At 39.8% G+C, this 14,119-nt stretch overlaps 1 protein-coding gene across 5 annotated transcripts in view; it reads right to left on the bottom strand.

The window, feature by feature from the left end:
- The window catches only part of amph (amphiphysin), a 222,572-nt gene that overhangs the window by 170,760 nt on the left and 37,693 nt on the right, over positions 1–14,119 (bottom strand). The window lies entirely within an intron of this gene.

Raw genomic sequence — 14,119 nt, 5'->3', positions numbered from 1 at the left:
AATGATCATGGCTGATCTTACGTCAGCCTCAACTCCACTTTCATGCCCACTCCCTATCACTACTTAATGCATTACTGATTAAAATCTGTCTGTCCCCTCCTTATCTGGATTCAGTATCCCAACATCCAATCACTTTAATTGACTATAAAGCACCTTGGGATGACCTGAGGTTGTGAAAGTCTTTGTATACATATGGCACTTTTTCATTTTAATTCTTTTCACATATCAAAGGCTTGTACAACAGTTCAGTTACCTATGCATCAGATTACCACCTGATCCTTAGCGCTATGGAGTTTAGCTTCTAGGTAGAGAGCACAATGACGAATATAGCCACATGTTTGCCATATTTTAGCTCATTCCCATAGTTTTTTTCCTATCTTTTGTGAGATCATGTCAGGACTCTCTATGCATGTTACCATACATGAAGCTATAAAATCAGGAGTTGATATTTGTCCTGATCTTCACTTATTCATCAACACTGATGTCAGCCTCACACTTCAAGAGCATTAAGTGACAATTACGCTGAATCATGTCTAACTATGTATCAAATCAGAGACAAAAATGATGTCACAGCTTACTAAATAGAAGATTGACTCTTTTTCCAACTTCAGTTGTTGAATTTTCTGATTTTGAAACACAATCTAGAAACCTCTGCCTTTCCCATGGATGGTTAAGAGGATTGGAGGTGAATAGAGGAGAGGAGACACTGAGACAGGCAGTCAGCATTATCCATGATGACCTCTCGAGAAAAGGAGAAACAAAGTGAGAGTGAGATTCACTGCAGCTGATTAATGATTCCTTAACTGAATTGAATTTTACGTGAATTAATATTAATTTCTCATCCACAGTTTAAATTAAATCGTATGGTGGATCAGCTTGGCTGATCATGATCATGAATGCCCATCCTGTGCAATGTAGGGAGTTGTGGGCACTTGATAAGGCTTGGAGGATCATATTTCTAAGAAGTATCTCCAGTTAAAAAAATTTGAGCTCTGGATGTTGGGACTAGCAGGAGTCACAGTCGTGCATCCACAAAGCAGAGAATGAAGTGGATGGTACATTGAATAAAATTGTCAAGTTGCAGATTAAGACCAGTTAGGCAGGGACAGAATGGGTGATCCTAGAATCACTACAATATGGAAACAGGACATTCCCACCCCCCTCAAGTCCACACTGACTCTCAGAAGAGCATCCCACCCAGACCCACCCTATCCCTGTAACCTTACATTTCTCATGGCTAAACCACCGAGCCTGCACATCTTTTGACCATGGGAGGAAACCAAAGCATCCAGAGAAAACCCACACACACAGGGAAAAAATGTGCAAATTCCACACACAGTCTCCCAAGAGTGGAATCGAACTCAGGTCCCTGCTGCTGTGAGGCAGCAGTGCTAACCACTGAACCACCGTGCCAACCATGCAGTCTAGAAAGGTCAGGAAAGTAATGCAGGAGTTCCCTGAGCTTATCTCACTCACTAATCTGTTTTCCATTTTGGATACTGGTGAGGATGATGGTTCATCAGAGGAATGCGGGAAAAGCCAAACGTGTGGCACTGCAAGTGGCTCGGTTGTACAGGTGGGGAAAAGAAGGCTGGAGGGACATTGCAATAGTTACGGGGACAAACTGGTATTTCTGTGGTCATCAGCATGACACTAGAATGGTGCATTGTCTTCCTGGTGCCAGGGTCAAGGTTGTCATAGAGTAGGTGCATGACATTCTTTTGTGGGAGGGTTAAGAGGCACAGTTCATGGTCCACACTGGCACCAATGACACAGGTAGAAAGAGAGATGAGATTGTGAAAATAGAATTGAGGAAGATAGACTTCAAAGGCAATAACCTCAGGACTGTTCCCAGAACTAGGTTGTGGTGGGTAAAGAATAAAAAGATGGAGAAATGGTGGAAGAAAGAGGGATGTAGAATTCTGAGGCATTACGACCGGTTCTAGGGCAGGCGGAATCTACATGAGATGGAAAGGTTACACCATAGCAGAACTGAGACTAACATCTTCATGGGGAGATTTGTTATTGCTATGAGGGAAGGCTTAAACTTACTTGTCAGGATGTTGGAAATGTTAAAGTGAATTTAGGTAGAATTGAAAACAAAATTGGTTATGGGACGTATAAAAGCTGAAAATCAAAGTGGAAAATAATGAGAGAAAATTCTTGAATACATTGGTGTTAAATTTCAGAATCGTGTCAAAAAGGTAGAAAAGCAATCTATTTGAATCTGTGTTGTATTGACAACAAGGTAACGAATGGAAGTAAAAGCAGAAGTAAAAGCGAATATTATAAGTCCCATTATGGTATCATGGCTACAGGGTGACAAAGATTGGAAACTGAATATTAAAGGTTATTCAACATTGAGGAAGAATAGGCGAAAAGAAATGGAAGGGGGTGGTGTTAGTAATTAGGGATGGGATCAGGATATTTGAAGACGATTACCAATAGGGAATAAAGGATGTAGAACCTGTTTGAATGCAGTAAGAAACTGTTCCTCGGATGCTGCCTGACCTGCTGTGCTTTTCCAGCACCACTCTAATCTAGACTCTGATTTCTTCACTTTTGCCCTGCAGTAAGAAACAGCTGGGGAAGCAGCTTTGATCGGAGCAATTTATGAATCACCAAACAGTAGTAGTAAGTAAGGGTATGATATCAGTCAGGAAATTACAGATGTATATGACAAGTGGATCCTCATACAGATTGAGCAAATCTAAAGTGCACCAACTTTAGATTCTCCACCAAGGAGGAGAATTCCTCGAATATATTCAAGACAGCTTTCTCAAGCAATTTTGAAGAACCACTTGAAACACAGGCTATTTTAGATCTAGTATGAGGCAATGAAAAAGTGCTAATTAATGATCTTATTGTAAAAGAACCTTTAAGAAATAATGACTATAGTATGATAGAATTTTCCATTAAATTTGGAAAAGATTTATTTCAATCTGCAACTAGGATCTTGAATCTAAAGAAGAGGAATTATATGGAGGAAGATGACTATGATAGATTGGGAAAATACATTGAAAGGTTTTGCAGAGGTAGTCAATGGCTAATATTTCAAGAATCAATCCTTGATTTTCAAATTAATTGCATTTCTTCAATGCAAAATTACCCAATCGGAAAAGCAAGACAACTATGGCTAACAAGGAAGGTCAACTACAGTAATAGATCAAAGGAAGACCTATAAAATTACCAGAAAATTTGCAAGCCTGATCATTGAATCCCTACAGCATTGAAGCAGGCCATTTGGTCCCTTAAGTCCACATTGACCCTACAAACAGCATCCCACCCACACCCACCCTCCTACCCCTGTAACCCTGCATTTACCATGGCCAATCTATCTAACGTACAGATCCTTGGACACAATGGGCAACTTAGCATGACCAATCCATCTAAGCCGTACATCTTTCGACTGTGGGAGGAAGCTCATGCAGACCCGGGAGAGAACGTGCAAATCCACACAGACGGAATCAAATCTGGGTCCCTGATGCCTGAGGATGAAAGAAATTGACAAAGAAAGGGCAAATTGGGGACATAAATGAAAACTAGCAAGATCACAATAATGGATGTAAAGTTTCAATGGTATAAAAAAACAGACATTAGCAAACACACATTTTGGTCCATGAAAGGCAGAGACAAGAGAATTTGTCACATCAAATAGACAAATGGCAGAGAAGCTAAATCACAAGGGCAAAAAGGGGACATGAGATTGCTTTGGCAAATAGAGTTAAGGAGAATACAAATACATTAAGGACAAAAGGGTAACTAGGGAGAGAATAGGCCCCTCAAAGATCAGCAAGGTGGCCTTTGTGTGGAGCAGCTGGAGATAGGGGAGATACTAAACGAGTATTTTGTATCAGTGTTTACTGTGGAAAAGGACATGGAAGATGTTCCTTGGATGCTGCCTGACCTGCTGCGCTTTTCCAGTAACACATTTTCAGCTCTGATCTCCAGCATCTGCAGTCCTCACTTTCTCCCCTGATTAGGGATAGTCAACATGGCTTTGTGTGTGGGAAATCATGTCTCACAAACTTGATTGAGTGTTTTGAAGAAGTAACAAAGAGGATTGATGAGGGCAGAGCATTGGATATGGTCTATACGACCTCAGTAAAGTGTTTGGCGAGGTTCCCCATGGGAGACTGGTTGGCAAGGTTAGATCTCATGGAATAGAGGGAGAACTAGCCATTTAGATAGAGAACTGGCTCAAAGATAGAAGACCGAGATGGTGGAGTCAGTTTTTCAGACTGGAGGCCTATGATCAGTGGAGTGTCACAAGGATTGGTGCTGGGGCCACTATTTTTCATCATTTATACAAATGATTTGGATGTGACTATAAGAGATATAGTTAGTAAGTTTGCAGATGACACCAAAATTGGAGGTGTAGTGAACAGCGAAGAAGGTTACCTCAGATTACAATGAGATCTTGATCAGATGGGCCAATGGGCTGAGAAGTGGCAGATGGAGTTTAATTTAGATAAATGTGAGGTGCTGCATTTTGGGAAAGCAAATCTTAGCAGGACTTATACACTTAATGGTAAGGTCCTAGGGAGTGTTGCTGAACAAAGAGACCTTGGAGTGCAGGTTCACAGCTTCTTGAAAGTAGAATTGCAGATAGATAGGATAGTGAAGAAGGCATTTGGTATATTTTCCTTTATTGGTCACAGTATTGAGTACAAGAGTTGGGAGGTCTTGTTGTGGCTGTACAGGACATTGGTTAGGCTACTTTGGAAAATTACATGCAATTCTGGTCTCCTTCCTATTGAAAGGATGTTGTGAAACTTGAAAAGGTTCAAAAAGGATTTACAAGGATGTTGCCAGGGTTGGAGGCTTTGAGGTACAGGAGAGGCTGAGTAGGCTGGGGCTGTTTTCCTTTGAGTTTTGGAGGTTGAGAGGTGACCTTATAGAGGTTTATAAAATCATGAGTGGCATGGATTGGATAAATCAGCAATGTCTTTTCCCTGGGGGGTGAGGGGGGGGGAGGGGGGGGGGGTGGTGGTGGTGGGAAGAGCCCAGAACTAGACGGCATAGGTTTAGGGTGAGAGGGGAAAGATATAAAAGAGACCTAAGAGGCAACATTTATGCAGAGGGGTACATGCATGTAATGAGCTGCCAGATGAAGTGGTGGAGGCTAGTACAATTGCAACAATTAAAAGGCATCTGGATGAGTATTTGAATAGGAAGGGTTTGGAGGGATATGGGCTGGGGGACATAGATTGAGTTAGGATATCTGGTCAGCATGGATGAGTTGGACCGAAGAGTCTGTTTCCATGTGGTACATCTCTATGACTCTAAATACTTTGTGCCTGTTTTCGCAGAGGAAGACACAAAACATCTTTCTGAAATAATTATGACCCAAGGGTCTGGTGAGAGGATGGAACAGAAAGAAACTAATTTCAGTAAAAATATACTATGGGAGAAATTAATAGTGCTGAAAGTAGAATGTCTGGGACCTGATGACCTTTACCCTCGAGCATTGAAAGAGATGCCCACAGAAATAGCTGAAGCATGGGAACTCATCTTCAAATTTCTATTAATTCAGCAATGGTGCCTGAACCTGAAAGATTGCAAATGTATCCCCACTATATAAGAAAGGATGGAGAGAGAAAACAGGAAATTACAGACCTATTAGTCTGAATGTAGTAATCTAAATGATTCTAGAATCTAATACAAAGAATCTGAGTTTTGGACATTTAGAAAATAATTGTCAGTTTGGACAGAGTCAACATGGATTTGTGAAGGGGAAATTATATTTGACAAATTTGAAACAATATTTCAGTGATGTGAATAACAGTTAGTAAGGGGGAAGGGGTGGATGTGATATATTTGGATTTTTAGAAGGTTCTTGATAAAGCCCTACACAGGAAATTAGCAAATAAAATTAAGATGCATTGGCTTGTGGGTAACATACTAGCAAGGATTGTGGATTGGTTAACAAGCAGAAAGCGGAAAGTAGGAATAAATGGGTCTATCTCAGGTTGGAAAGTTTTGACCAGTGGGGTACTACAAGGATCAGAGCGTGGGTCCTGATTTATATGAGTTGAATGTGGGGGCAAGTGCAATATTTCCAAGTTTGTAGATGTTACAAAATGTAGGGTTGGACTGAGGTTTATACAGTTCAGTAAGTAGGCAAGAGCATGGCAAAGTTTAGAAGACTTATATCAACTGCATTGAGCACTGGTGAGATACATTTAGGGTAATTGTGAGTTCTGGTCTTGTTGCCATTGAGAGATTGCAGTGAATGTTCACCAGACTGATTCCCGGATGGCGGAACTTTCAGTGAAGAAAGATTGAGGGCAATGGGCCTGCATTCTATGGAGTGTGGAAGACACTGAATTGATCTCATGTAAACAAAAAAACATTTTAAAATGGATAGACTAAGCAGATACAGCATAGATGTTTCACCTGGTTGTGGTTCTAGAATTAGGTGTGACAGTCTTGGAATGAAATGTATGACCTTTAGGACTTGGATGAGGAGGAAGTTCTTGCAGTCAGAAATCAAAATGGGCATCAATGCATTCAGCCAAAATAATCAACACATTCATCACAGAAAAATATAAGTGATGCATTTTTATAGGAAGAAAAGCAATACATGCTAAATGGTCCAATTATAAAGGGGTGCAAGAACAGGGAAGTCTAGTGGAAATTCATATGCAAATCATGGAAGCTGACAGAATAGGTTAATAAAGCAATTAATGAAGCATTATGGGGATCCTGAACTTGATAAATAGAGTCAGGAAGTTATGCTACACCTAGATAAACTATGATGTCATCCCTAGCTGAAGTACAGTGTTCAATTTTTGGCAGCACACTTTAGGTAAGACCTGAAGGGTTTGGGTGTAAGGAAGAGATTTACTTGAATGATGCCATGTGTGAGGGATTATGGTCACATCGATTTATTACAAACACTGCTATCATTATAGCACAGAAAGCTACGAAAAAAATGATAGAAGTGTTTAATATTACGTGGGGTTTAATAAGGGTAAATAAAAACAATCTGTTTTCAATGGATGAAGGTTCTATTACCAGAAATAAATTATCCTGTCAAATGGTGATTGAGCAACAGAAACAAACATTTCAACATGTATGCATGTGAAAAGAAACACAAAGAACTGTCAATGTTGAAAATCTGAAAGAAAAACAGTGCTGGAAAAATAATGAACGGCTTCGAAATGTTAGCTCTGTTTTTCACTTTGCGGATGTTTCCAGACCTGCTGCGTTTCTCCAGCACTCTCTGTTTGTGTACACATAAGTTTAGAATAGGTGTAGGCCATTCAGCCCATCAAACCTGCCTCACTGTTTAATAAGATCATAACTGATCAAACTATAGCTTCATCACCACTATCCTGCTCTCTGTATCTTCCTTAAAAATATTCAATATCCCAGCCTCCAATGCTCTCAGGGGAAGAGAAGTTCAATAGACTAATGACCCTCTGAGAGAAAATATTTTTCTCAATTCTGTCTTAAATAGGAGACTCTTATTTTTAAATTGTGTTTTCTATTTCTAGTCTCTCTCACAAGGGAAAATACATTTTTAGTATCCTGACTGCAAGTCCCCTAAGGCTATTACATGTTGCTCTTCTCTAGTTTTACATGTATTCTCTAATTCTTCCAAACTCCAATAGACACAGACCCAATCTGTCTGAGCTTTCCTCATAAGATAACCGTCTCACCCTAATAATCAGTGAAGTGAATCGGCCATGGTAAATTGCCCATAGTGTCAGGTGCTTTAGTCAGAGGGAAATGGGTCTGGGTGGGTTACTCTTCAGAGGGTTGGTGTGGACTGGTTGGGCCGAAGGGTCTGTTTCCACACTGTAGGTAATCGTTAAAAAAACACAATTCTGTAGTTTCTTAAAAGAGAACATAACTCAAGATGTGGTCTCACTGACTCCCTGCACAACTGCAGCAAAGCATCTCTACTTTTATATTCAATTCCACTTGCAACGTATTACAACTTTCCATATGCCATCCTAATCGCTTGCCTTACCTGCACATGAGCTTTTACTGATTTGTGTACTAGAGCTGACACAAAGAAATACTTTTTACTCTTTGACTGATGAGTGCCGATTGAGTGTGGAAGCAGATTAGTAGCTTTCAAAGGAGAATTTGATAATTAGATAATGAAGAGAAAAATGCATGGATATAAGGAATGAGCAGGAGAGTGGAACTAAGTGACTTCCTTTTCAAAAGCAGATGTGATGGGCTGAATGGACATCTTCTGTGCTGTACTTTTCTATAACTTAATTAAATCAATGTTAAATTACATACCAAAAACTGGAGACAAAGTCATGTTAACTATGTAATGTTGAGTCATTACACTAAGTATTGCAAATCTTGTTCCTTAATGTCCAAGATCTGAGATATGAGGAAAGTCTTAAGTGACAAAGGCATTTAAATCTAGAAATGAGAATACAGAAAGATGACCTTACAGAGACATACAAGAGAGTTCAGGAATTGAAAGAGATAAATCCAGAACATTATTAATTATGAATGCAAGACAGGGACACAAGTTCAAACTGGTAAATGTAGAACTAAAATTAGTAACTCCTTCACACAGACAGTGAACAGCATTAGGAATGGCCTCTCATATAGCTCTCATGGACGTTAAAAAAATGGTATCATTTATTCAGCAACTGGATGCTGCAGGATTGAGGTTGAGTTGAGATGACCCGAATGATGTGATTTATCTATAATTACAGCATCCTGAAACACAACTCTTAAAAGATTAATTTACCCATGACAGTGGAGAAATAGCTGAAGCAAAAATAAATCAGTGACAGGCTATGTTCATGGATCCACACAGAAAGCATTCAGCACTCATATTACCAGCATTTGGGCCAGATATTTCACTTTGAAACACTGTTCCTCACCCTGTTCGCATCTCAACAATCAACACTGTTAATAATTGACTCTGTTAGCAGGATACCTGACTGTGATGGGCATCATATCAGAGTTTGAACATATTCTGGAATTGCTGGAAAAACTCAGCAATTCTGACAGCACCAGTGGGGAGAAATCAGAGTCAATGTTTTGGGTCCATTGACCCTTCTTCAGGACTGAACGTAACTAGGAAAAGATTGGCATAAATGTTAATGATGGGTTAGGCAGGGGAAAGAAGTAAACAAAAAATGGAGATGGAACCCAGAGAGAAAGAGATAACAGTTGACTATACAAAGCAGTGGGTAAAGGTCAGCCTGGGATAATGAATGCTGCTAATGGTGACTATTAGTGTTTGATAATGGTAGCAGCCAATGTGATGACAAAGCCTCGTGTGTGGGAGTTGGGGTAAAAATATGGGAGAGAATGCTCAGGCCCTAAAGTTATTGCACTCGATATTGAGACCAAATGATTGCAGGGACCCCAGTTGGAAAATGAGGTACTGTTCTTCCAGTTTGCACTGTGCTTCGCTGGAGATGTTGGCCAGGGAATACGGTGGTGTGTTGAAGTGGCAGGCAACAAGCACTGGGTCATTGTTGCAGACAGAATGTATGTGTTCTGCTAAGCAGTGACCCAGTCTGTGCTTCATCTCCCCAATTTAGAAAAGACTAGGGATATCAGAGCTTGATCCTGTCTTCAGCTAATATCCGTGCACAGACATTTCCAACATGGCTAACTGTGTATTTCTCAGGTTCAGAAACCATGGCCAAATTCCTCCTCCTTAGCTCAAAAACATGCTTATCCCTCAAGTCTGAGGATCATTCCTAGTCTGTGTAAAATGGTGGCTCACTGCCTTAAACAGCAGATTCACTGACAGAGCCTTCACCTGGCGTAGCACTAACGGACATACATTCTACTTTCCATTCACTTTACCCTTGTCTTCACAAGACAGTAACAACCCACTATGTTAGCAGTTAGCATTAGTCCTTGTGCTTTGGATTTTTAATCGATTTGCTACATACTGTCACTTTGATCAAACTGTTGCAGACTACATCACTTGTGCACAGCTGGAATAAAGACACCATCTGCCATCTCCCTGGGAAAGGAACTACAATGGGAATTATGCCAAAATAAAGAAAATGAGGTGAATTGTAATTCCATGAAATATAAGTACAATGGCATTGCCTTCCTCTTTGATGAGAAAATTGAATATTGTTGAAGTGTAGTTTTAAAATGTCTACTATGTATTTCCATATTAATATGCACAAACTCCTTCGTAACAGCTCTGTAGGTGTCTCTGCACCTTAAGGACTGCAGCGGTTCAAGGAGACAGCTCACTACCACCTTCTGCAGGGTAATCAAAGATGAACAAGGAATGCTGGCCCAGCCAGTGATGCTCCCCTCCCGTGAAGAAGTAAAACAAAAATGTTTTAAGACAATATTATTATTCCATTTCATTCACATCTATTCCCTGATTCTATTTGCAATAATCAGAGGTTAGTTTTCACTGCTTATCAATTTTCCCAGCAATGGAAACCAGGTCTCCTTACTTCTTTCATGAAAACCCTCCAATTTTGAACAGCTTTGTTAAAGTTCTCCCAATGCCAGTTTCACTGATGTCTCTGCATAGCTAAGGACTCTCATACCTGGCTCCATTTTGACAATTCTCCTCTATTACTCTATCCAAGACTGTGACATCCTTTCTAATATGTTGTGTTCAGAATTGGACGTAATTCTCCACTAGGACCTAATCAACAACAGAAAAACATTCAGCACAACTTAGCTGTACCAATCAATAGCCTTCAATTTCAATGTGGGAGGAAATACTACCAGTTAGTTATTCATTCCAACTTTTTCATTCATTCATTCATGTAGCATGGGTTTTGCTGAAATCGCCTGCATTTATTATTCATCCCCAGTGGTACTTAACAAGTTGGTAGTGAGTCATCTTCTTGAAACATTGTAATCCATGAGGGGGTAGGTGTATCCATCCACCCAGTGCTCCAAGTGAGGTACAGAATTTTGATCAGCAGCAGTTAAAGATCAGTGATATAGTACCAGGTTCAGATAGTGTGTGACACAGAGGGAACTTGTAAGCGGTGATGCTCCTATGTAACTGTTGCTGTAGCACTTCAAGATAATGGAAGTCAAAGGTTTGAAATGTACAAGAAGCATTGTGAAAGAGTTTAGAAATATTCAAAGGAAATTTCTGTAGTGTGATCAAAAATGATCATTTTCAGTGTAAAAATAAAAAACTAAAGGTTGACTGAGCCACCTCTCCTTCATGCTCCATTGCTTCACATGGGATGATAGTTTTACAGTCTGTGTTTTTACTTTTAAATGTAACTATACCCATTATTACCAGTGTCTGATTTGGAAAATGGATGTAGGTAGGTACTAACAGTTTTTTTGCAAAAGCCCTCAAAGTCAGATTAACGCCGAAGTCAGGAACACACCACAAACTGCCCCTCTAAAAGCTCAACAAAAACCTAAGGGCTCCTTTCTTTCAGAAGGATTATTGAAATAAACTTTCATGTGTTATTGACTGAGACGAGAGTCAATTGCTTTGTGCAAAGCCTGGGGCTGAATATAATTTAATCAAGGATGTTTGCACACTGAGCTGGAAGGTTCGGTTTCAGACATTTCATCACTACGCTGGGTAACATCATCAGTGAGCCTTCGGATGAAGCACTGGTGGCATAGCTCACTTTTTATTTATGTGTTTAGGTTTCCTTGGGTTGGTGATGTCATTTCCTGTGGTGACATCATTTTCTGTTATTTTTCTCAGGGGATGGTAAATGGGATCCAAGTCAATGTGTTGTTTTCCTGTAGACGCTGCTTTGAAGTTCGCCATTAGCTGTTTGCTCTACTGCGACATCTAGGAATGGCAGTTTGTTGTTGTTTTCTTCCTCTTTAGTGAATTTTATGTCACTAAGGGTACTATTGATGGTTTTGAAGGTTTCCTCTAATTTGTTTCTTTTGGTTATGACAAAGGTGTCATCCATGTAGCAGACCTAAAGTTTGGGTTGGATGGTTGACAGAGCTGTTTGTTCTGTTGGTTTGTCTGTAGATTTTGTTGTTGAAGGTGAAGTGGGTGGTAAGGCATAGGTCCACTAGCTTGACGATATTGTCCTTGCTGATGAAGTTGATGATGTGTGGTGTATGTGTCTTTAGTTCTTCTAATAGTGTAGTCAGTATTTCCTTGGCCAGGTTGTGGCTGATGGATGTGAAAAGGGCTGTTATGTCAAAGGAGACCATTCTTTCATCTTCTTCTATCTTAGTGTCTTTGATGGTCTTCAGGAATTCTTGGGTGGAGTAGATGGAGTGGCGTGAGTATTCTACTAAGTGTTTAAGTCTTAGGTGCAGTTCCTTGGCTAATCTGTAAGTTGGTGTTCCAGGTAGTGAGACTATGGGTCTGAGGCGGGCTCGGGTTTGTGAATTTATGGATAACACCTTTGTCATCACTAAACAAAACAAATTAGAGCAAACCTTCAAGACCATCAATAATACCCATACTGGCATAACATTCACTAAAGAGGAGAAAAACGACAACAAACTGCCATTCCTAGATGCCACAGTATAGTGAACAGCCAATAGGAAACTTCAAACCAGCATCCAAAGGAAAACAACACATACTGAACTACAGGAGCAATCACCCAATACCCACAAACAAAGGTGCATTAGAACATTACTTCAACAACCCACCACACACTGCAACACAAAGGAACTACGCAAGGCAGAGAAAAATCACCTATACAGTGTATATATTGAAAAAGAACGGGTATCCAATGAACGCAGTCTGCCAATTTCTCAGCAACAGACCTCAACATGCAGAAAATAACACGTCCAGAAACCCTAGCCACTCTCTCCTACATCAAAGACACCTTGGAAATGACTGCCAGACGACTCATTCCTCTTGGCATCATGGTAGCCCACAAGCTCACCAACACATTAAAACAGCAGCTAATGAATTTGAAAGACCCTATACAGACAATAAGCACAACTAATGCCATTTACAAAGTACCTTGCAAGAACTGTAACAAATACTACATAGGACAAACAGGCAGAAAACTAGCCACCAGGATATCAATTAGCCACAAAAAGACATGACCCACTCTCATTAGCATCCTTATGTACAGATGAGGAAGGACATCACTTCGACTGGGACAACACACCCATCCTAGGACAAGCCAGACAGAGACACACATGAGAATTCCTAGAAGCATGGCATTCCAATCAGAACTCTATCAACAAGCACATTGAGTTAGACCCTATCTACCACCCTCTGAGAAAAAGAACAGGAAATGGCATCACCATGGGAAATGACATCACCACAGGAAATTACATCACCAACCCAAGGTAACCGAAACACATAAACAGAAGATGGGCTATGCCACCAGTGCTTCATCCGGAGGCTCACTGATGATGTTACCTAACAGGGTGACAAAACCTTCTAGCTCAGCGAGCAAACCTACATCCAGAATCTCAACCTGAGCTACAAATCATCTCAAAACTTGATAATTTAAGCAAACTCCTTTAAAAGGGTTGCCACCATGAAGGAAGCAAGATAAAGGTATCTTTGAAAATCTTGAGTCTCATAAAGGATTCTGGTCGAAATTAAAGAGATGAAGCATTTAAAATTCAATATACTGTCAACTATTAATGACAAAAATGTTTTTAAGAATGTTTCAGCCTTTGGAAAGCTGAACAGAAGGAAAGCAATTACTAAAATCAGTGTTTGAATGGAACTCTGTATCTCGAGCTAAACTAACTAGAAGTTCAAATAAAAACCATAATAAGATATTACCCAGGTGAATTAATCTATATATTCCTCATGTCAGTGCATGCATCACTTTTAAAATTACTGCCTGAGTTAGTTGTATATTATGGTCCCTTAATGGACACATTGACATTTTAATGAAGCTTTAGCCAATTTATTTTAAATTTGAAATACAAAGAAAAATTCTGATCAGGATTTGAGAGGTATTTTATTCAGCACAAATGCATGATAATTGTATCTTAATTGTGTCTAATTGGACACAATTTGAGGATTATTGGGGTTCTAGGTTCAAGTCCCACCTGCTTCAGAGGTGTGTAAAAGCATCTTTGAACAGGTTGATTAGAAAAATAGGTTAAATTTAAAAATAAATTTAAAATTGTGCTTCTGTAAATACACAGACTGCATCAGTGGTTATGAACATACAAGCCCCTCAAACCTGCTTCATCATTTAATAAAATCATGGCTGAT

This window comes from Chiloscyllium punctatum, chromosome 5, assembly GCF_047496795.1.
Source record: "Chiloscyllium punctatum isolate Juve2018m chromosome 5, sChiPun1.3, whole genome shotgun sequence".
NCBI classification, from domain to species: domain Eukaryota; kingdom Metazoa; phylum Chordata; class Chondrichthyes; order Orectolobiformes; family Hemiscylliidae; genus Chiloscyllium; species Chiloscyllium punctatum.
Note: the sequence above shows the minus strand (reverse complement) of the source record. Positions and strands in the feature narration are given on the sequence as shown.